The following is a 9,349-nucleotide window of genomic DNA, read 5'->3' on the forward strand; positions in this document are numbered from 1 at the left end:
CTGCTGAGTGCTCAGTAAACAGCTGGTCCTGCTGTGACCCCTCCAACAAGAGGAAGGCTCCCCAGGCAGAGGAGACTAGCTCTTCAGGCCAGTTCTGGGGCCCTGAGGCCTCCTTCCTGCCCATCTCCCAGAACCACTGTGTCTTGCTGTGGCCTCTGAGCAGAGGGCAATGAGGGCACCCCCCTACCCCTGGTGCCTCAGGCCACGCCTGGCTCCTTGAGGGGCCTGGTGGGAGTGCAGACATCATCTGCCCTCTTGCTGGCCTCAAACGTCCCTACCCTGACCTCCAAGCTCCCAGGGGCCAGCTGGGACATCTGTATCCATCTCGCCCCAAACTCTGGAGATTCTGACAAATTTCCTTTCATTGCTTGCAGCCATGTTATTTAAAGTAATTAACCTTAATTTATAAATTTTTATATCAAACTGCCTTTTAACTTTTAGAACTGGCAGGAGCAGCCTTATCCCTGGGCTCCTAATAGTTCTCCATTTAATCAAAATTCATCCATCAGGTTCCAGTGTTAAATCATCTTTTAATTGGGAGTTACATTCTGGTTAATAGTTTTATAATTCGCCTCCTCTAATAGTTTTTACCACAGGGATCTCTACTCCATTTTTCCTCACTCTATTATTGAGGGCGTGCAGTTCTGCGGGGACGGCTTTGCTGGGCCCCGCCTCTCTGGCCTCTGCTGGTCGTCGCCTCTTTTGTTCTTGGTGGTCTCATTAATTCCCGAGAAGAGTTGTCTCTGCTGCGTGTTACTAGGGCAGAGCTACTCTCCTTGCTTCCGCAGCCTTCGGAGCTGTGGCCAGCGCCCGCTTCTCTGCAAGAGGAAGTCACAGCAACAGAAAGGGAGAGAGGGAGAGAGATGGAGATAGAAACAGAGAGAGTGTGGAGAGCAAGGAAGGTTCTGGAAGCCCATAGGTCAGGCCCGTAGCGGACCGGGAGAGAAGCATACGAGTTAGGAAGTAGATGCAGACCCAGGACTGGCTCTTCCCTGGCTCCTGCCCACCACCCATCATCCACGTCCCCTTCCACCTGGAAGTTAAAGTTGCTGGAAGGGAAGTGACCCCCCCACCCCCGGCCCTGAGACCCAGAATGGCCGGCCCGAGGTATTCCTGGAGGAGGGCAAGGAAGGGCGGCTGCATCAGAGCTGTCCCCGAGATGCTGCTGGGCCTCATGGCTGGTGAGAGGGAGAGGGTGTAGAGACTGCAGGATCAGGAAGGGGAGAGAGAGGCCAGAGAGACAGGGCGGTAGAAAAGAGTCAAGAGCAAGAAAAGCGGGGCTTCCCTGGTGGTCTAGTGGTTAAGACTGTGCTCCTATTGTGGGTGTCATGGGTTCGATCCCTGGTTGGGGAACTAATATCTCACATGCCTGGCGGTGCAGCAAAAAAAAAAAAAAAAAAAAAAAAGGATTAAAGAATAAAAGGATTTCCCTGGTGACCCAGTGGTTAAGTGTCTGCCTGCCAATGCAGGGGACACAGGCTCAATCCCTGGTCCAGGAAGATTCCACCTGCCGCCGGGCGACTAAGTCCACACTGGGCGACTACTGAGCGTGCCTGCCACAGCTACTGAGGCCCACGTGCCCTAAAGCCCAGGATCCCCTGCAGTGAGAAGCCACAGCAATGAGAAGTCCACGCCCTGTAACTAGAGAGCAGCCCCCGCTCGCCCGTGCAACTGGAGAACGCCTGTGAGCAGCAACAAAGACCCAGCACAGCCACAAAAGACAAATAAGTAAAAAATTTAAAAAGATATTAAAAATAAAGAGCAAGAAAAGAGAGGGAAGATAAAGAGGGGAGAGAAGGGGAAAGACGACATTGGAGGGGTACAGAGAAGACGGTTCCCTCTGGTCAGGAGCCCTGACTGGTAAGCAGGCGAGTTTGTGTGGACACCTGCTCACGCAAGCCTGCCTGCTCGCACAGGGCTGAAACCAGGCGCAGGGGTGATGATGGGCTGGGGGCCAGACCCCGTGCCTGTGGATGGGAGTCTTTGAGATGGCCTCCAGGGGAGGTGGGATGGAAAGGTTGCTCCTAGATTCCTGACCCCCAGAAACCTCATAGGAGAAGAAGGGTTGTTGTAAGGTGCTCCATGTAGGCGGTAATTTGTCATGCAGCAGTAGGTAACTCGTACACAGTCATGTCATCAGCATCGCTGGGGGTGGAACTTGGCACGGGTATGTTTCAAAGCTCCCCAAGCGATACCAGTGTGCATCCCAGGTGGAGGGCCACTGCCCCAGGGCCTGTGTGTGCCTGTGAGAGTGTGCGTGTGTACCTGGTGTACGCTTGTGCCATGCGTGTGTTTACGGTGGGGGGTGGGCACGGTGCCACATGCATTTGTCAGTAGGCAGAAATACGAGCAGCCCCTTGTGTGTTTTGGGCCCAGGTACCCGTGTCAGTTCCTGGCTCAGGAAAGTCTGGAGAATGGAAGGAGCCTCGGAGGTTTTGTGGCCAGACTGACATGGGCCATCCACCACTTCCTCTCTGTGAGTCCTCTCTGAGCCTCAGTTTCCCCACTTGTGAAATGAGGACATGCAGATCCGCATTCTGCCCAGTCCTTTGAGGAGGTGCTATATGAGCTGACTACATACCTCCTGGACTGGCTTTGGCAAAATATCTTGGTAGAGTTGTTTAGTGGCTAGGTCATGTCCGACTCTGCAACCCCGTGCACTATAGCCAACCAGGCTCCTCTATCCACGGGATTCTCCAGGAAGAATACTGGAGTGGGTTGCCATTTCCTCCTCCAGGGGGTCTTCCTGATCCAGGGATTGAACCTGTGTCTCTCGTGCCTCCTGCAGTGGTAGGTGGGCCCTTTTGCTGTAATGGCTCTTGGTGTAGTGAGATCTGACCTGCAGTGCCATAGACGTGGGAACAATCAAGTGTGTAGCCCCCACTGCAGGACCTGACCTGAAGGAGGGTCTGTCCTGGGGCACATCCCTGAGGATGGGGTGGGGAAGGAGACAACATTAGTCATGGCTGGGTTAGGGCTTGGGATTTGAGGCCATAAATAAATAGTCTTGCCCTCTAGATGCCAAGTGGCTCAGATGGGCAGGACGAGAGCAGAGGTAGGCTGGTGGTTCCAGCTGAGTCTACACCCCTCCCGTCTGCGAGTCCTTGCCTGAGACTCTTATCCTTGTTCGGCCTCAGTTTCCTCATCCCTGAAGTGGAACAGCAAACCATCTCTCACCTTCTGCATGTGACATGCTGCAGCTCCACACCCAAGCCCGTCTGGGAGGTTGGGAAAGGAGAGACTCTGGGTGAAAGGAGCTCACCTGGGCCTCCAGCCACCTGCAAACAGAACTGATTCCCAACCCTGGCTCTTGCTATGTGACCTTAGGGAAGCCCCATCTTTGGGCTTTATCATCAGTAGGTAATAATGCCTGCCTTGTGGTGGCATGGAGAAAATGGAAAAAGATGCTGCGTGGGGTGTGCCCTGCCTGGTACTTGAAAGTGTTGAAAGTGTTAGTCGTTCAGTTTTGTCCAACTCTTTGGGATCCCATGGACTGGAGCCCACCGGGTTTCTCTGTCCGTGGGATTCTCCAGGCAAGAATACTGGAGTGGGTTGCCATTCTCTTCTCCAGGGGATCGTCTAAGCCCAGGGATCGAACCCGGGTCTCCTGCATTGCAGGCAGATTCTTTACCGTCTGAGCCACAGGAAACAGCATGGTACTTGGCATCCAATAAAGGGCAAACTTGCTTGTCATAAGCTCCAGCCAAACTTTTCCAGGTGTCTAAGAAAACACTATGGAAAAACACAATGTTCACTATGGAAAATGGCTTCTCATTTCTAGAAATGGGGTGGGGGGAAAAGGAAGAAGACAGGAAGGAGGGAGAGGAAAGCATCGTTTGTTGTGAACTCACCAGGTGCCCCTGCAACACGGTGCTTTGACTCCCATCCCATGTGACATCTAAAGCTGGTGACAATAATGATGATCGATCCCACTTTACAGACAGGGAACTAAGGCTCAGGAGGCCAAGGAGCGTCCTTGTTCAGTGCCACATGGCTAAGGAGTGCAGAGTCAGGTCTCCGTTTTCCTGTTCTTTTTTTCTTTCCAAAAAAAAAAAAAAACCAAAAACAATTATTTGGCTGCGTTGGGTCCTAGTTGCCGCACACAGGATCTTTAGTTGGGGCATGTGACCTCTCAGTTGCAGCATGTGGGATCTAGTTCCCTGACCAGGGATGGAACCTGGGCCCCCTGCATTGGGAGTGAGGCGTCTTAGCCACTGGACCACCAGGGAAGTCCCTCTGTTTTCTTGTTTTCTTTGTGACTGTCTGTGTCCCTGAAACAAGCCTCTGATCTCCAGTGACTCTGCTAGCGGGAAAGCTTTGTAACTTACAGGGTCATCTGGGGAAGATCTCTGTGTGATGCCATCCAAGGATGGTTAAAGAAGACGTCACAGCCCCCACAGCACATGAGTCAACCCTGACCCCTTGCCCTGATGGGAAATCTCTCACTGAGCCCATTTCACAGATGAAAGAACGAACGGATGCTCGGAGAGCCTGAGTGGGACCCAGTTGTCAAGGCACTGGAGCAGCTGAGACTCTGGTCTCTGGCAGAGTGAGAGGTGCATGCAGGGGCAGAGTGAGAGGGAGAGGGCAGGGGTGGGGGCAGCAGAGCAGTGTGGAGCCGGCCCCTTGGGCTGAGGAGCCCGTGTGTGTTTATGGGGTCCGAAAAAGAGGCTGAAGACGTGCCCTCAGCTGCCAGAAGCAGGCTGGCGTTCATGCTGCAGTGCTGGCCATTGGATGTCCAGCTCTGGGTTGGCCGTCCATCAGCCTCCTGGCCCAGTGTGCCTACCTTCCCAGTAGGGACTGTCACTGAGCCCAGGGGTGACGGAGCAGCTGAGGGGGCCAAGCAGGGGATCTGGCAGCAGAAAGGGGATCCAGGGAGAGAGGTTATTGCCTGAAATCTCAGGCCTTTTAGCACTGCTTGTTGTGGTGGGGGAGGTGTGAGGACCCCGCAGGCCTGGCAGGATGAAATGTTTATTTTCCCTACGGGCTGAAGTCAGTGATGGAGGAAGGGAGTAGAGACGAGGCAGGAGGATTGGAAACTCACCAAGACACAGAGCCCGGGAGACAGAAGTAGGCAGAGAAGGAGTGAGACCAGGGAGAGCCAACAGCAGCCTGTTGGCTGCCCATCCTGGTCGAGTCAGGGCGGCAAAGCCTGCATCCTTGGAGCGGTGCCCAGGCTCCAGGGTCTCCGTTTCCATGGGGAAGAATCTGGACTCTTTTGCAAGGGGAGAAACCCAGCTTCCCCTTTTGGGGGATGGAGGGGTTCAGGCAGGGCTTCTCCAGCCCTGGTCTCTCCTCTCCTCTCACTTGGATCCAGGCTCTGGCTCTGCACCGCCCCCCACCCCCCAACCCCTTCCACCCTCCAGCTCCTGACCTGGGAGAAGCTGCTGGTTCCTAAGACACGATTCCCAGGACTGTGGGCTGCCAGGCTCCAGGCTCCTTTTTGTCTCACAGCCGGGGACAGGGGCCCTGGCAGGAGCTCAGCTCAGATTTGTGTAAATGAAGCTGGACCGCAGCTTGGAGTAGTGACACAGCCCGGAGCCCATGGATGCCAAGTCTTGGCTGGGTTTTGGTTTTTCAATTATTCTGGGCAAGTGGGGACATGTCCAGGCCTCCTCTGACCCCCAGCACCACACAGGTAACTTTCTGCTGGGGATGTGAGGCTGAGAGGTGAAGGGCAGTGGGGGGAAGGGCAGGAAGCCTCTCTCAGGGGCCTCCCGGGGGATTATATACTTGCATTTTATATACTTGCCCTTTTGAGCCCTCGCCATCGGTGGGGCAGAAATTATGACTCCCATTTTCACACGTGAGGGAAGCCGGACTCAGAAAGGTTAATTAAATTGCCCAAGGTCACTCAGCCAGTGATGACGGAAATCAGGATTCGAATCCAGGTCTGGTCCCAAAGTCTGGCTCTTTTCATGCTGCTGTGTGCATGGGATCGAGGCGGGGGAGGGGAGAGCCTGGATGAGGGAGAAAGGGGTACAGGCCAGGCATGGGGAGGGATTCACCGGGTGTAGTGGGGTGGGGCGCGCCCTAGATCTGGAAAACCTTCCTTAGCACCCTGGCTTTGCCCCTTTTCACCTGTGCAAGGTTGGGTGAGCCCCTTATCTCTGAGTCACACGTAGATGGAGTGGCTGTGAGTTGTCTTTTCCCTGTTTGTCAAATAAGTGAACAAAAAGGCAAGCTGAGGCAGGAAGAGGAAGACACATATTCTAACTTGGGTCTAAGGCTGGAGCTCCCCCTTTGACTGGGGACAGAGTCCCTGCAGATACCCAGCCCCTCTCACAGTGTAGCATCCTCTCCCCTGGAGAGTCACCCTGAGGTCTCTGTTTCTGGGCTGGATTGGTTACTCTTAATTAAATCAGTTGTTGGACTCAATGCCTCCCTTTATCCTGTCTCCTAGACCTAGTAATCCCCCACCAGTGGAGGAAGGGGATGGGAGGGCAGAGGGTTCTCAAAACCAAGCCAAGCTGCCTCTGGAGACAAGAAGGCGCCTGAGAGACTCAAGCCCACCCTTTGATCCCTCTTGGGAGGCGGGGAAACTTGCTTTCCAGCCTCAGAATTCCTGGAGGCTGGCTGTGTCTGCATCCCAAGAGATTCAGCTGAGGCCTTTTGGCCTCCATGACTCTTGGGACCGCTTTCCCACTGAGCTTCTTTGGAGCCACTGGGGCAGAATCAGCAAGAGTGGAGGTAATTGCATGGGGCTGAGGTGGGGGGCCAAGGACTTACCTGTGAAGCCAGAATGGAGGGCTGGATGGGACTGAGGTTTCCAGTTGGAAAGCCAGGGACACCCCCGCTTCATCCACGCACCCCTATTCCCTTTGAAGATCTTTGGGGCCAGGTGGGGGTATCCCCAAACATCCCGCTTCTCTGCTCAGGCCTTCCTGGAAGTATATGGACCCAGAGACAGATGCTGGGCCCATGCACAGATGCTCAGACTTCTGGTCAACCTTTCCCTTGTGCCTTCTTCCCTCCCAGCTGAACCTGCCTTCTCTTGCCCGCCCCGTCCACCCCCCTCCCCCGCCAGTGTCAGAGGCCAGCTGGGGCAGGGAGGGAGCCAGGGTGGGGCCAGCAGAAGGTGCATAAATCATTATTGGCGAAGACCTCAGCCCTGAGCTGCCGGGTGGAGGCTGCTGCTCACGGTCAGGCCAGGGCATAAATCATAATTCCCCTACAATAGATCCTTTTGCAGCCGCCATCAGGAAAACTGTGTTGGTTTTATCGATTTTTTGACATGGGGGCCTAGGCAGCGGGCGGCTCCTGAATCATTATGAAATGAAACTGATTAGGAATTCATGGAATACTAAATAAACTTTACGAGCCCGTTGTAAGTTTTTTGATGCATGGGGAGCGGAAAATGAAAACTAATGATATAAAAATTACACAGCGTGCTGAGTATTATTATACTGCTATTGATTTGTTTCAAACTGTACATCAAAATCGAAGAGGGCTGGGGCGGCTCCTGCAGTGATGCTGGGGATGTTTGGGCTCACCAGGGCTAGAAGGCTTTTTTATCCCCTTTCTATTTTTATTTATTTTTTTCTATCTCTTTCCTCTAGCCCCTCTGCTCTGAAAGCCGAATCCTTTCTCCCCACCTCTAGTCTTCCAGAGAAGGCCTCCAGGGGCCACTTAGCCACCCACCCACAGGGCAGCCTCCTTCTCAGCTTGGAATCTGGACCCTGATTCAACTTGAATTCCTAGCCTTCACTGGTCTTTCTCTCTGGAACTGCATTTTCAGTCTGTGAGTTTCTCTTTTCCCTTCTGCCTCCTGCCCCTCTTCTCTGGGGAAAGACCACGTGCTTCAGGAAAAAGAACTGAAGATCTGTTTCCTGTTGGCATCTTGCTGTGTGACCTCAGGCATGTCACCGTGCCTCTCTGGGTATCAAAAAGACTGGACTCATTAGATCAGAGTTTCCCAAGGTATAGTCTGTTGATAGCCACATGATAGTCACCTTCAGATCTAGTCAAAAATATTAATTTCCTGGGCCCTTCCTTGGATGAACTGACTAAAGCTCAGGAGTGGGATCAGGGAAGCTGCATTTTACTAAGTGTCTCTTGTGATTCCCAGACGTGTTTGATACCCATGGATCTGAAGTGACGTGATCTGAGCCACTTATCCCATTCTGTTGTCAGAGGTGGCCTTAAGGCTGTGATTGTTGCCCTCCGCATTAGTCAGCCTTTGCTAGTTTGGGATGCAGTAACAAGCAATCCCCAAGTCTCAGCAGCTTACAGCAACAAGAGATACTTTTTCGCTCATGGTACACGTCTGCTGTGGGTCGTTTGTGACCCAGCTCTTTATATTTTCATTCTTGGGGTCAGACTGCAAAAGCAGTCTCAATCAAAGACTTGTTATTTCTGTGGTAGAGGGAAAAGAGCAAAAGACATGGTGGAAATATCTGATGTTTCCCAGGTGGCTCAGTGGGTAAAGAATCTGCCTCCTTGCAGGTGACACAGGAGAAGCAGGTTCAATCCTTGGATTTGAAAGATCCCCTGGAGGAGGAAATGGTAGCCTACTCCAGTGTTCTTGCCTGGAAAAATCTCATGGATAGAGAGCCTGGCTGGCTACAGTCCATGGGGTTGGAAAGAGTCAGACATGCTTGAGTGACTAAGCTTGCCTGCATGTATTATCCTACCATTATCCTTTCCTAGAACTTTTGCTTGACACGTATATATCACTTCTGCTTCCATTCCATTCACCAAAAGCAGTCATATTGTCAACTCCAGTGTCAATGGAGTGGAAAGTACGCTTCTCCCATAGGAGGATGGTCATGGGGGGGAGGCCCTGTAGCAATGGGTTGAAGGAGAAGGCAGTGGATACTGTGATGTGCTAAACCATACCCTCCTGGACTTGGTCTTGGGTCCAGGCTGCTCCAGGATTTGGGGTCCAGGATCTTGTTTGGATAGACCAGGGGGTCTCAGCTCAGTGTGATTAGGAGTAATGCTGCTTTACGCAGGTGTTTACGCCCCCTCTACACAATCACGTATCTGCATGACTGTTGTCCACTGACTTCTTCCTCTGCCCGCTCTGAGATCCTTCCCTTCCTCTCAGTGGGGCTCTCAGTGGGTAGGGCTTTGGGCCTTTGTCTTTAACGTCTTTGTTTCATTCATTCCTGCCTTCCTGCTGGGGAGGTCTGTAAACACCCACTCTGGATCCTTAGCAGAACTGCTGTAACAATTAGACTCTTTTTATGAAATTGTCCTTTATCCTCTAAATTCACAGGGTAAATTTAAATTTCGGGTCTTGGATTCTCTTAAGGTGAATACAATGTCTTTTTTTTTTTTTTTAGCAAGTGTCCATTTTTGCACAAGAGATAACTCATGAAAGATACCTCTTTTGCTAACATTATGC

The 9,349-nt window shown here is 52.6% G+C and overlaps 1 long non-coding RNA gene and 1 other non-coding gene across 2 annotated transcripts; both read right to left on the minus strand.

Moving 5' to 3' along the window:
• Positions 1–510: 510 nt before the first annotated feature.
• On the minus strand, positions 511–6,956 carry LOC121820704 (uncharacterized). Its single transcript, XR_006061398.2, has 3 exons — positions 6,730–6,956; positions 3,852–5,960; positions 511–3,732 (listed from the first exon to the last, which is right to left on the minus strand). It is a non-coding gene; the product is annotated as an uncharacterized LOC121820704 (long non-coding RNA).
• TRNAG-CCC (transfer RNA glycine (anticodon CCC)) lies at positions 4,157–4,229 on the minus strand. Its single transcript has one exon. It is a non-coding gene; the product is annotated as a tRNA-Gly (tRNA).
• Positions 6,957–9,349: the final 2,393 nt, after the last annotated feature.

The sequence above is a fragment of the Ovis aries genome, chromosome 11 (genome assembly GCF_016772045.2).
Source record: "Ovis aries strain OAR_USU_Benz2616 breed Rambouillet chromosome 11, ARS-UI_Ramb_v3.0, whole genome shotgun sequence".
NCBI lineage: Eukaryota > Metazoa > Chordata > Mammalia > Artiodactyla > Bovidae > Ovis > Ovis aries.